The 13,817-nt window shown below is 44.9% G+C and overlaps 1 protein-coding gene across 5 annotated transcripts in view; it reads right to left on the bottom strand.

Moving 5' to 3' along the window:
* The window catches only part of FAM83H (family with sequence similarity 83 member H), a 53,709-nt gene that overhangs the window by 16,616 nt on the left and 23,276 nt on the right, over positions 1-13,817 (bottom strand). The window contains exon 1 of one of the 5 annotated variants that reach the window (XM_039527465.1): positions 1,258-1,718. The exons of the other annotated variants lie outside the window; for them this stretch is intronic. The gene's annotated coding sequence lies outside the window, so the exon portion shown is untranslated. Of the gene's footprint in view, positions 1-1,257; positions 1,719-13,817 lie in introns of those variants that run through there. 5 annotated transcript variants of the gene reach the window in all.

The following is a 13,817-nucleotide window of genomic DNA, read 5'->3' as shown; positions in this document are numbered from 1 at the left end:
CTTATCCACCCACCCCACACACCAACCTTTGCCGCAGCCTGGAGCCCCCTCTTGCATCCTGAACTCCTTATTTCTGGCCCCACCCCAGAGCCCGCACCCACAGCCGGAGCTCTCACCTCCTTCCGCACCCCAATCCCCAATTTTGTGAGCATCCATGGCCCACCATACAATTTCCATATCCACATGTGGCCCTCAGGCCAAAAAGTTTGCCCACCCCATCTCTAATTCCTTCAGTTTCCCTATATTAAGATTTGCATCCCATGTTCATTGGACAGCTTTGCATAATACAGCTCAGGTTGCTGGTTTGGGCAGCTAAAGTAGGTATAAATTTCCCCACATAGTTCAGGATTCCAAGGAGTCTCTGAATTCCTTCCTTGTCCACTGGGGTAGGCATGTTGTTGATGGCCTCAACCTTTCTGTGTTAACTTCTCTTCCAGGTTTGTTATTTCTGTTGCACAGAATTTACATTTTTGTTCAGCCCATCAGCTCTAGACAAAGATGTGTGGAGCCTCTGGTCATGCTCTTCTATTGTTTTGGATCCCTTACTCCACGCTCCTCCCCGATGAAAATGTCATCTATGTAAACCTTAATATCCTCCATAGGATAAAAAAATTGTTGTATTTTCTGGTGAAACACACTGGGTGTTGAACATAACCCAAATGGCAGTCTGCAGAAACAGTGTCTCCCAAAGGGGGTACTGAATGTGCACAAATGTGCTTTGTTTTCCAATGGGCTTTGCCAGAACCCTGCTGATGCATACCTCAAGAGTTTAACAAAAAAATAATATTTAGCATCAACCATCTTCTCCAAAATTTCTCCCCTTGTAGATAGTGGAAAATGTTCCCTTTTTAACATGTTAGGGGCGTTAATTGTGAGATGGTTGGGCGCCCCCCCCCTTTTTTAAATTTTTTTTTTTTTTGTACTTTGAGATCTTCCCTATTCCCTGAGAAACATTTTCAAACTCTTCCTCAATTGTTTTGGTTCCCTGATCCTCCCTGAGTGCATCTTCTTGATGAGACCAATGGCTTGACATACTTTTAATTCAATAATAGGTACACTTTTCCCTGGTACTGTTACAAATTGGAAAAGAGAGACAAAGAGGGTGAGGTGATATCTTTTATTGGACCAACATCTGTTGGTGGGAGAAACAAGTCCAATAAAAAATATTACCTCACCAACCTTATCTCTAATATCCTGGGACTGACACGGCTACAACTATACTACATACAAAATTGGAAAAGATAGTTTGTTATTTACCTGTACATTTAATTCACGTACACACGTAGTGGGAATCAGCACACCGCTGGAAGCCCTGAGGTTACCTGCTACTGTAGCTTTATCTTCCAGTGACTAACAGTGTTTCTGGCAAGACACTGGCTTGTGTATCAGTGTACAACTCAAAAGTAATGTCCCATTTGCTTCCAGGTTGACAGTCCAATCATCTGCTGCAGTGGTCTCCATTGCTCCTATGAAGAATCCTCTGAGCTAATGGTGCTGTTGTCCTCTTTGCTCATGCTGTGCACTCTCTGCTAGTGCTTGCAAACTCTTGCAGAGTGATGTAAACCATTCACTTTTTGCCTTTGTTCCCACATTCCAGGCACAGTCTTAACTTGTACTTATTGCCACAGGGTATGCAGCACCATGTGCTGGTTTTGCTGGATTTAGACTTTGAGTTGTGTGTGCTTTTTTTCCTCCTCTCTCTCTTCCCCCCTCTGCTCCCAACATGGTATTTTGGATTCTCAATTATAGCTGCAGTGTCAGAGCACTGTCTACCCTCCATAAGTGTCATTCTATAGAATCATAGAATCATAGAACTTAAGATCAGAAGGGACCATTATGATCATCTAGTCTGACCTCCCGCAAGATGCAGGCCACAAAAGCTGACCCACCCACTCCTGAAATAATTCTCTCCCTTGACTCAGCTGTTGAAGTCCCCAAATCCTGATTTAAAGACTTCAAGTAGCAGATAATCCTCCAGCAAGCGACCCCTGCCCCATGCTGCGGAGGAAGGCGAAAAACCTCTAGGGCCACTGCCAATATACCCTGGAGGAAAATTCCTTCCCGACCCCAAATATGGCGGTCAGCTGAACCCCGAGCATGCGGGCAAGACTCTCCAGCCAGACACTCAGGAAAAAGACTTTCAATATCCCAACATTGACCCTCGGTACTAATTACCAGTGGTCGCACGTTATTGACCTATTGACTAAATCACGTTATCCTATCAAACCATTCCCTCCATAAACTTATCAAGCTTAATCTTAAAGCCAGAGAGGTCCTTCGCCCCCACTGTTTCCCTCGGTAGGCTGTTCCAGAATTTCACTCCCCTGATGGTTAGAAACCTTCGTCTAATTGCAAGCCTAAACTTCCCGACTGCCAATTTATATCCATTTGTTCTCGTGTCCACATTAGTACTGAGCTGAAATAATTCCTCTCCCTCCCTGGTATTTATCCCTCTGATATATTTAAAGAGAGCAATCATATCTCCTCTCAACCTTCTTTTGGTTAAGGAAAACAAACCGAGCTCCTCAAGTCTCCTTTCATACGACAGGCTTTCCATTCCTCGGATCATTCTAGTGGCCCTTCTTTGTACCCGTTCCAGTTTGAATTCATCCTTCTTAAACATGGGAGACCAAAACTGCACACAGTACTCCAAATGAGGTCTCACCAACGCCTTGTATAACGGGACTAGCACCTCCTTATCTCTACTAGAAATACCTCGCCTAATGCATCCCAAGACCGCATTAGTTTTTTTAACGGCCACATCACATTGCCAACTCATAGTCATCCTGCGATCAACCAGGACTCCGAGGTCCTTCTCCTCTTCCGTTACTTCCAACTGGTGCATCCCCAGCTTATAACTAAAATTCCTGTTAGTCATCCCTAAATGCATAACCTTACACTTCTCACTATTGAATTTCATCCTATTACTAATACTCCAGTTTACAAGGTCATCCAAATCTCCCTGAAGGATATCCCAATCCTTCTCCGAATTGGCAATACCTCCCAACTTCGTGTCATCCGCAAACTTTATCAGCCCACTCCTACTTTTGGTTCCGAGGTCAGTGATAAATAGATTGAATAAGATCGGACCCAAAACCGAACCTTGAGGAACTCCACTGGTAACCTCCCTCCAACCCGACAGATCACCTTTCAATACGACCCACTGCAGTCTCCCCTTTAACCAGTTCCTTATCCACCTCTGGATTTTCATTTCGATCCCCATCTTTTCCAATTTAACCAGTAATTCTTCATGCGGTACCGTATCAAACGCCTTACTGAAATCAAGTTATATTAGATCCACCGCATTTCCCTTATCTAAAAAATCTGTTACTTTCTCAAAGAAGGAGATCAGGTTGGTTTGGCACGATCTACCTTTCGTAAAACCATGTTGTAATTTGTCCCAATTGCCATTGACCTGAAGGTCCGTAACTACTCTCTCCTTTAATATTTTTTCCATGACTTTACATACTACAGATAAGAACATAAGAACATAAGAACATAAGAAAGGCCGTACCGGGTCAGACCAAAGGTCCATCTAGCCCAGTATCTGTCTACCGACAGTGGCCAATGCCAGGTGCCCCTGAGGGAGTGAACCTAACAGGCAATGATCAAATGATCTCTCTCCTGCCATCCATCTCCATCCTCTGACGAACAGAGGCTAGGGACACCATTCTTACCCATCCTGGCTAATAGCCATTTATGGACTTAGCCACCATGAATTTATCCAGTCCCCTTTTAAACATTGTTATAGTCCTAGCCTTCACAACCTCCTCAGGTAAGGAGTTCCACAAGTTGACTGTGCGCTGCGTGAAGAAGAACTTCCTTTTATTTGTTTTAAACCTGCTGCCTATTAATTTCATTTGGTGACCCCTAGTTCTTATATTATGTGAATAAGTAAATAACTTTTCCTTATCCACTTTCTCAACATCACTCATGATTTTATATACCTCTATCATGTCCCCTTAGTCTTCTCTTTTCCAAACTGAAGAGTCCTAGCCTCTTTAATCTTTCCTCATATGGGACCTTCTCTAAACCCCTAATCATTTTAGTTGCTCTTTTCTGAACCTTTTCTAGTGCTAGAATATCATTTTGAGGTGAGGAGAGCACATCTGTACACAGTATTCGAGATGTGGGCGTACCATGGATTTATATAAGGGCAATAAGATATTCTCTGTCTTATTCTCTATACCCTTTTTAATGATTCCTAACATCCTGTTTGTTTTTTTGAGTGCCGCTGCACACTGCATGACATCTTCAGAGAACTATCCACGATAACTCCAAGATCTTTTTCCTGACTCGTTGTAGCTAAATTAGCCCCCATCATGTTGTATGTATAGTTGGGGTTATTTTTTCCAATGTGCATTACTTTACATTTATCCACATTAAATTTCATTTGCCATTTTGTTGCCCAATCACTTAGTTTTGTGAGATCTTTTTGAAGTTCTTCACAATCTGCTTTGGTCTTAACTATCTTGAGCAGTTTAGTATCATCTGCAAACTTTGCCACCTCACTGTTTACCCCTTTCTCCAGATCATTTATGAATAAATTGAATAGGATTGGTCCTAGGACTGACCCTTGGGGAACACCACTAGTTACCCCTCTCCATTCTGAGAATTTACCATTAATTCCTACCCTTTGTTCCCTGTCCTTTAACCAGTTCTCAATCCATGAAAGGACCTTTCCTTTTATCCCATGACAGCTTAAACTAACAGGCCTGTAGTTACCTGGGTCACTTTTTTTTCCCTTCTTGAAAATAGGAACTATATTAGCTAATCTCCAGTCAAACGGTACAACCCCCGAGTTTAGAGATTCGTTAAAAATTATCACTAACGGGCTTGCAATTTCACTCGCCAATTCCTTTAATATTCTAGGATGAAGATTATCCGGGCCGCCGGATTTACTACTGTTAAGCTGTTCAAGTTTGGCTTCTACCTCGGATACTGTAATTTCCAACCCCGCACCTTCATTCCCATCAGTCACTCTGCCACTATTCCTAAGCCCTTCATTAGCCTCATTAAAGACCGAGGCAAAATATTCGTTTAGATATTGTGCCATGCCTAGCTTATCCTTAATCTCCACTCCGTTTACAGTTTTAAGCGGTCCCACTTCTTCTTTCTTGGTTTTCTTCCTATTTATATGGCTAAAAAACCTTTTACTATTGGTTTTAATTCCCTTCGCAAGGTCCATCTCTACCCGGCTTTTGGCCTTTCTCACTGCATCCCTACACCCTCTGACCTCAATAAGGTAGGTTTCTTTGCTGATCCCTCCCATCTTCCACTCCTTGTACGCTTTCTGTTTTTTCTTAATCACCCCTCTGAGACGCTTGCTCATCCAGCTCGGTCTAAAACTGCTACCTAAGGACTGTTTTCCCTTTCTCGGGATACAGGCCTCTGACAGCTCCTGCAACTTCAACCTGAAATAATCCCAGGCGTCTTCCGCCTTTAGATCCCTAAATATGTTAGTCCAATCCACTTCCCTAACTAGTCGCCTTAATTTAGTAAAGTTAGCCCTTTTGAAATCATAAACCTTAGTCTCAGATGCAATTTTGTTTATCCTTCCATTTATTTTGAACCGAATTACCTCATGATCACTCGAGCCAAGGTTGTCCCCTACAACCATTTCCTCAACAAGGTCCTCACTACTCACCAAAACCAAATCTAAAATGGCATCCTCCCTCGTCGGTTCAGCTACTACTTGATGAAGGAATTCATCAGCTATCACGTCTAGGAAAAGCTGAGCCCTATTATTATTTCTAGCATTTGTTCCCCAATCTATATCCGGGAAGTGAAAGTCTCCCATGATCATACAGTTCCTATTAGTATTTACCTCCTTAAAAACATTATATTGGGCAACTTCTGTAGGTTGGCAAATTCTAAATGCCTGTCAAGGGTTAATGGTGGATCTTCTACTATACTCTGAGCTTACATCTACACAGTACTAAAAACAAACAAACAGCAGCACTGAGTCTCAGAGCCCAGATCAGCTGACTTGGGCTCACAGGGCTCAGGCTGCAGAGCTATAAAACTGGACTCTGGGACCCCCTCCCCTCATGGGAGCCTGGGTGCCAGACCAGCCTCGAATGTCTATGCTACAGTTTTATTGTCCTGCAGCCCAAGCCCTGGGAGCCTGAGTCAGCCTGTGTGGCTGTGCTGTGGGTCTCTTATCACACTGTAGATGTACTTTGAGTATGTGTGTGTGGGTTGTTTTGGGGTTTTTTGTTCCAGCATCAGTCATAATCTGCTCTCAATCAGGGACTCAATCTTGCAATTTTGGGGAGCTCTCTGACGATGAAGAACCAAATTCTTCTATAGTTTTACCTTCCTTTGGACCCTATGATTAAAAACGTATATTTCAAATGTCTGTTACATGTAGTGCAGAACTTAAAATTCTGTACTACAGTTTCATACTTAGACTCTTCTGCCAGAGTTAACAGAAGACTATTAAATACATCAAGTGCTTCAGAACCAGCCACTGTTAATAATAAGGCTACCTCACAACTGGCTTCCTCTTTGTTGGAACCCGTTGCTTGCAGACAGAGTGAAGCCCTGCCTGAAATTCTTCCAGATTTCGTTCACATTTTCAGAGTTTCACCTCTGGTGGAACTTCTAACTGGTCCATTTTCCCCTCAGGGTATTTTCTTGTTTTCTTTTTAGTCCTGGTACCATGTGATGTTCAGTGATCACTCAGTGCTTAAGGTGCTTGCAAGAGATCTCATTTATTGTGTCTGGTTCCAACTGGCTGTGCATTACAAGAGCTTCACAGTGCTCAGCCCTTAGAAGCACGGAGCAAGAGTCTATGCACCACACTTGTCCAAGATGGGAACCTGATGTTTTGCTGCCATGGAATCTGGGACATCAGATGGAATTGCAGGGGCTATAAACACCTTACGGAGCATACTGTTGTGCTCCTGCAATGAAACTAACCTAGCACTGGACTCCAGTCAAAAACTCATGCTTGGGGATGTCAGAGTTGAAGGGACAAATGTTTCTAGGTCTTTGGAGGCAAAGCTCCAGAAAAATCAGATCAACATGCTCGGAGATTCTGTTAAACCAAACAAAGAGTCCTGTGGCACCTTATAGACCAACAGATGTATTGGAGCATAAGTTTTCATGGGTGAATACTCACTTCATCAGACACATGTCACATGAAAGCTTATGCTCCAATACATCTGTTAGTCTATAAGGTGCCACTGGACTTTTTACAGTGGCACCTTTGTTGCTTTTTACAGATCCAGACTAACACGGCTACCCCTCTGATACATGTTAAACCAAAGGATGCCATATTTGTCAGACCAAAGGAGGCTCTGTACTGCTGGGGGGGTGTTTCTGGAAGGCGAGGGTTGTCATGTATCTACAAAACCTGTGCAGAGGTACCTAGACATGGAAGAGACATCTGACAGTGGGGTGCTTTTTAGATTTGCTGACAAAGCCATATAGGGTAACCAGATGGCAAGTGTGGAAAAATCAGGACGGGGGTGGGGGGTAATAGGAGCCTATATAAGAAAAAGACCCAAAATCGGGACTGTCCCTATAAAATCAGGACATCTGGTTACCCTAAAGCCATAACAAGGGTCAATGGGTGGAAGCTGAGGTTAGAAAAATTCAATCTTGAAATGACACAGTTTCCTAGCAGTGTCATTAAACATTGGAACTACTTGTTGAGAAGGTGGTCAACTCACCACCACTTGGAGTTTTTAAACAACATTAGATACCTTTCTAAAAGATAAGCTTTAATCCACCTTCTGGGAGAAATTCTATAGCTGGGGAAGTGGGGGGAAGATCAGGCTTGATGGTCGTGTTGGTTCCTTCAAGGGCTGTGGGAAGAATTGGAAACTCTGCATTGCCTCAACCTGCTCATAAGTCTTGCAATGCTGCATTAAGACAATGAGTAATAAAATCTCCAGCTTCAGTGCTTTATCTGGTCACCTGCAGGAATCAGGAGGGAAATCCCTCCCCAGATGTACAACTGGCCAGGTGTATTTTGGGTTTTTTCACCATCCTCTGAAGCATTAGATTCGCCACAGCTGGATCTAGGATGCTGGACGAGGTGGACCAGTGCTCTAAGGTGGTACAGAGAAACTTCTTTTTAGGTGCCTGGCTAGTGTGTCTTGCTTACATGCTCAGGGTCAATTTGATTGCCAAATTTGGGGTTGGGGAGGATTTCCCCCCGCCCCATTTCAGATTGGCATGGACCTTTAGCATTTTTTTTCTGCTTCCTCTACAGCAGGGGGCATAGATCATTTACAGGGATCACCTGGGCATATCTCACAATCAACTCCCTCCCATTGCAGAGGCCTCTGGCATTGATGCCACCCTGGTCTCTCTTGTTCTTTGCCAGTGGCACACAATTGTTTAGCCTCTTGAGGATGAAATCTAATGGCCTGTGATACATAGGAGGTCAGACTAGATGAGCTAATGACCTTAAATTCCATGAAACTCTATCATCGTCATCCTTTTCACATAATCAGGTACATAAGGTAGATGTTAAAGAACACCAGTTGTCCCTATCCTGGGCTAATTTTTCCAGGTCTTCTATATTCAGATGTAGTAATGCCACTCCAGCCATTATTATGCTACAGAGCGTGGCTGTAGGTCAGTGTCTCATCAGTTGCCCTAGGATCGCTGAAGAAATGCTTTTTTAGGTAGTCTATTAACAGACATTCATAAAGCGGCAAAGAGTCCTGTGGCACCTTATAGACTAACAAAAGTATTGGAGCATAAGCTTCCGTGGGTGAATACCCACTTCGAAGTGGGTATTCACCCACGAAAGCTTATGTTCCAATACATCTGTTAGTCTATAAGGTGCCACAGGATTCTTTTCTGCTTTTTACAGATCCAGACTAACATGGCTACCCCTCTGATACTAGACATTCATAAAAGATGTCTCAAATATGTCTATCTCTTCTTCTTCTGTACTACTTGTATTGTTATAGCTAGTTGGACCTCTTGGTTAATTATTCTATCTATACATTTTATATTGAATATTCTATGGATGGACTTATTCATTTTCCAGGACTCTGCTCCATATAAGAGGACATTTAGGACTTTGCAGCTACAAAGTTTTTGCGTTTTCTAATCACATTGGACTTCCATACTGTATGAAATTTTTGAAATACAACACTTGCTTTGCATATTCTGGACCCTACTGCAAATGTGCAATCACCAGTATTGTGATTGATGCTACCCACAAGTAAATTTATTTATAGCTCTTCAAGGCATCACCTTTGAGGTCTGTAATTGAATGACCAGGGAGGCTGAAGTGTTCTCCGACTGGTTTTTGAATGTTATAATTCTTGACATCTGATTTGTGTCCATTTATTCTTTTGCATAGAGACTGGTTTGGTCAATGTACATGGCAGAGGGGCATTGCTGGCACATGATGGCATATATCACATTGGTAGATGTGCAGGTGAAAAAGCCTCTGACAGTGTGGCTGATGTGATTAAGTCCTATGATGGTGTCCCCTGAATAGATATGTGTACAGAGTTGGCAACGGGCTTTGTTGCAAGGATAGGTTCCTGGGTTAGTGTTTTTGTTGTGTGGTTGCTGGTGAGTATTTGCTTCAGGTTGGGGGGCTGTCTGTAAGCGAGGACTGGCCTGTCTCCCAAGATCTGTGAGAGTAAGGGATCGTCCTTCAAGATAGGTTGTAGATCCTTGATGGTGCACTGGAAAGGTTTTAGTTGGGGGCTGAAGGTGATGGCTAGTGGCTTTCTGTCACTTTCTTTGTTGGGCCTGTCCTGTAGTAGGTGACTTCTGGGTACTCTTCTGGCTCCGTCAATCTGTTTCTTCACTTCAGCAGGTGGCTACTGTAGTTGTAAGAATGCTCGATAGAGATCTTGTGGGGGTTTGTCTCTGTCTGAGGGGTTGGAGCAAATGCGGTTGTATCTTAGAGCTTGGCTGTAGACAATGGATTGTGTGGTGTGGTCTGGATGAAAGCTGGAGGCATGTAGGCATGTATAGCGGTCAGTAGGTTTCCAGTATAGGGTGGTGTTTATGTGACCATCGCTTATTAGTACTGTAGTGTCCAGGAAGTGGATCTCTTGTGTGGACTGGTCCAGGCTGAGGTTGATGGTGAGATGGAAATTGTTGAAATCATGGTGGAATTCCTCAAGGGCTTCTTTACCAAGGGTCCATATGATGAATATGTCATCAATGTAGTGCAAGTAGAGTAGGGGCATTAGGGGGCGAGAGCTGAGGAAGCGTTGTTCTAAATCAGCCATAAAAATGTTGGCATACTGTGGGGCCATGCGGGTACCCATAGCAGTGCCGCTGACTGTTACTCCCCTACTGTTACTCAGCTTCTTGTCAACTGTTGGAAACGGGCCATCCTGATTATCACTACTAAAGTTTTTTTTCTCCTGCTGATAATAGCCCACCTTAACTGATTACTGTCTGTTTCTGGCAAGTCTTTCAATAGTTTCCCAGCTGTGCCCCAGGTTTTTCAGCTCGGCTTCCACTGCTCTTTGCCATGTTGTTTTCAGGCAGCCTCATTTTTGCTTGCCTTCAGGTGTCCATCTTATTGCTACTCTGGTGATAGAATCAGTTTCCATCTGAAGCACATGACCGATCCATCTCCAATGCCTCTTGGCAATGATGGTGCTCAGATCTTCTTGGCTGCACTGTGTCAATAGATCTTGGTTTGAAATTGTTCTGGGCCAAAGATACGGAGGATTTTTCTGAGGCATGTTGTATGGAATGAAACTTCCTCATTCCCCAGCATTCTGAAGTGGTGTTGCAAGTACGGGTTGCAGACTCACCACCGCGGCGCCTCCTGCCAGTCGCGCTAGGAATTAGCTCTGTCCTAGCTGTGGAGCACCCTCTGCAGGTGGTGTCCTGCCCGTTGCCTGCTCTGCTGTGCTGTCTGGGACCTGCTCCCTGGCTTGTGGCCTCCTCTTCTGGACACAGCTCTCTGGCTGTGCCCCACTCGGTTCTCCTCCCTTTCAGGGGTTTCCGCAGTTCTCAGTCTGCACCTTCCCTTGTGGCCAACTGCAACCCTAAAGTCTAGTCCCTTGCCTCAGGGGCCAGCCACAGTCTATATTGGGCCACACTCCTCCATGGCCAAGTGCAGTGTAAGGGGGGAGAGGGGAAACCAGGCCCACCTACTACTCTGGGTCCCGGCCCAGGGACCCTCTGACGGCAGCCATGTCCTGCCCTCCTTCTCTTCCCTCTACTGCTTGTGCTCCCTGGGCCACTTCCCTTTGGCCCTTGCACTTTCTTGGTCCTTTCTTTCAGGGGCCTCACCCTGGCAGATATCATGTTGGAGCTTTCCCTCTGTTCCCGAGCCTGTCCAGCGCTGCTCTATCTAAGGTGCTGTCCCTGGGAGCCAGTCCTCCTCCCTTGCTTGTCAGGAAGAGACTGCTGTCTCCTCTGCTTTGCAGCCTTTATATAGGGCCCAATCTGGCCCTGATTGGCTGCCTTTCTCTGATTGGCTGGGTTCTGCATAGGCTCCCTCCAGCCTGCTTTAACCCTTCCTCTGCCAAAGTGAGGGAACTGCCACAGTACAAAGCAGCTCTGATAAATCTTGAGTTTGGTTTTGGTGTTGTATTTTGATGATTTCCAGACTGTATTTAAGATCCTGAAGTTGTTCCTGGCTTTATTAATTTTGTTCCGGATGTCCTGGCCGATGGTGCTGCCCAAGTATGTGAATGCTTCTACATTGCCGAGAATATGATCCTCTATCTGTACTGGTGATGGTGAGGCAATATTAAAGGTCATGATATCTGTCTTACTGCAGTTGAATTTTCAGTCCAATTTGCTGGATGAATGCATGGAATCAAGTTGATTTTTCTTGTATATGGTGTTTGGGTATGAGATAGAAGCACATCATCATCTGGGAAGTCCAGGTCTTCAAGGGATGAGAAGAGTGTCCATTTAATGCCTCTTGGCATGTCTTCTGTTGTATGCCGCATTACCCAGTCTATGGCAATGTTGAAGAGGATTGCAGATATGACACACACCTGACGTACTTCTGTTTTGACTTCAAAACTGAGCTCACTGTGATCAACACTGCATGTACCCTTGAAATAGAAGCTTTTGATGATGTTGATTATACGGAAAGGAATTCCATATGCCTGCAGAATGCGCCATAGGCAGGTCCTGTGAATGCTATCAAAAGCCTTCTCAAAGTTATGAAATTTATGTAGAGTTGCTGTTGCCATTCTAAGCACATACTCAGATACATAAAATGGAACCTTTACCTCAAAGTTTCATCGGGCAAACGAGCAAGGCTGGGAAATGCCGTCGGTTTTTGTTTTTGCAGAGGTACTGAGAAGCCTTAAGCGGTCTCTGAGCCCTGTCTGCACTCAAGCTTTAATCTTATTAAAGGAGTTGAACAAGACAGACGCTGCTTCCCTTATCAGCAGAGCAAGGCTAGGAGAGAGCGGTTAGCTAGAGTTTAGCATATTACAGTCAAACCTCGCAATAACGCACCCCGCCATAACGCGAAATCGCATATAACGCGATCATAAGTTGGCTCCCCTTTAAGGCCTAATACCAGTCCCCAACGCCATGGCGCCCACCGGGACATTGATGTGCCCCCGCCTAGTGCCCAGCAGGGGAGAGAAGCTGTGGCCCCGCGCCTGCTAGGGACAGAGAGCACTGGCGCCCGCAGCCCTGGAGTTCTCTGTCCCTGGCAGGCGCGGGGCCGCGGCTTCTCTCCCCTGCTGGGCACTAGGCACTAGGCAGCGCACATCAATGTACCATGTTGTGGACCACTGACTTAAACTGACTGGCTTGAAATCCTGCTATACCGCGACCCCGCATTTATCGCAATGGAATTTTTTGGACCCCAAACATCGTGTTATAGCAGGGTTTCACTGTACTAACCCCTCTCTTCCAATGAGACCATTTAAGAAATGGTCCATCTCATTCAAGATGTTGGGAAGGAATTTGAGGCAAGGTGGACAGAAAAGCATTAGTTACTGACAGAGCCCCAAGTCTGACAGAGACAGCCAGATTCTGATCCCACTTACATTACTTGTATGCTAGTGTAGCCACTGATATTCTGCTTCTCTCTGGTGTCAGAGCAGAACCAGCCCCAGCGAGTCAAAAGCCACATTGCCAATGGTGGCTTCACAGAGAGAAGCCTCAACAATTAGGCCTAAGTTTAAGAAGCTGTAAGTTTAGGCCGTTTGAGCTAAGAGAGCAAATGAACACCTGCTTTACAGAGGCCCGGGGTCTGACTTGTTAGTGCTCTAAGGCCCTTTATGACATTTAAGTAACAAATCCCTCTTACCCCTACTGGAATGTCCCTAGTAGGAGGGTGCTCAAGGGCCAGCTCTACACCAAACCCTCATGACCCCAGGCTGCCACAGTAAGGCCTAGAATACTCAGACATGGCTTTAGGCCATCTTTGCCCACCCCTTGTGCCTGCACTAAGTGCATCTAAGATGGGATGAAGTATTGGGCTGCTCAGATTGGTGCACCAAGAGCTGTGAGAGGCTGACCAGCAATGGCAAGAAATCATCTTGTTTAGAGAAAGGCATCTCCTATGAAGTCGTGTGCCACCAGGAAAGATTTAAAACTATTTTTAGAGACAGAGGTGGAGTCTGCTCATTGCTTCCTAAGAGCCAGAGACCTAATTTACCTGACCTGGAAACCTGAAATCCTGAGGAAGAGAAACAAGTTCCTGGGCTGCATTTCATATCTGAGACACCAGCTGGATTTAAGGAGCAAGCACCTACAGCCCAATTTGTCCTAGGTAAATTGAATTAACTGAATCCAGAAAGTTACACTACAGTGAACTTGGCACCTGGTGCAGACTAGTACCTCACAGACCCCGAGCTATGCAGGAGTGATCCCCAATTCCCACCACCCAC

Source organism: Mauremys reevesii, linkage group 2, assembly GCF_016161935.1.
Source record: "Mauremys reevesii isolate NIE-2019 linkage group 2, ASM1616193v1, whole genome shotgun sequence".
Classification (NCBI taxonomy): domain Eukaryota; kingdom Metazoa; phylum Chordata; order Testudines; family Geoemydidae; genus Mauremys; species Mauremys reevesii.
This window is presented reverse-complemented; position numbering and strand designations above follow the sequence as displayed.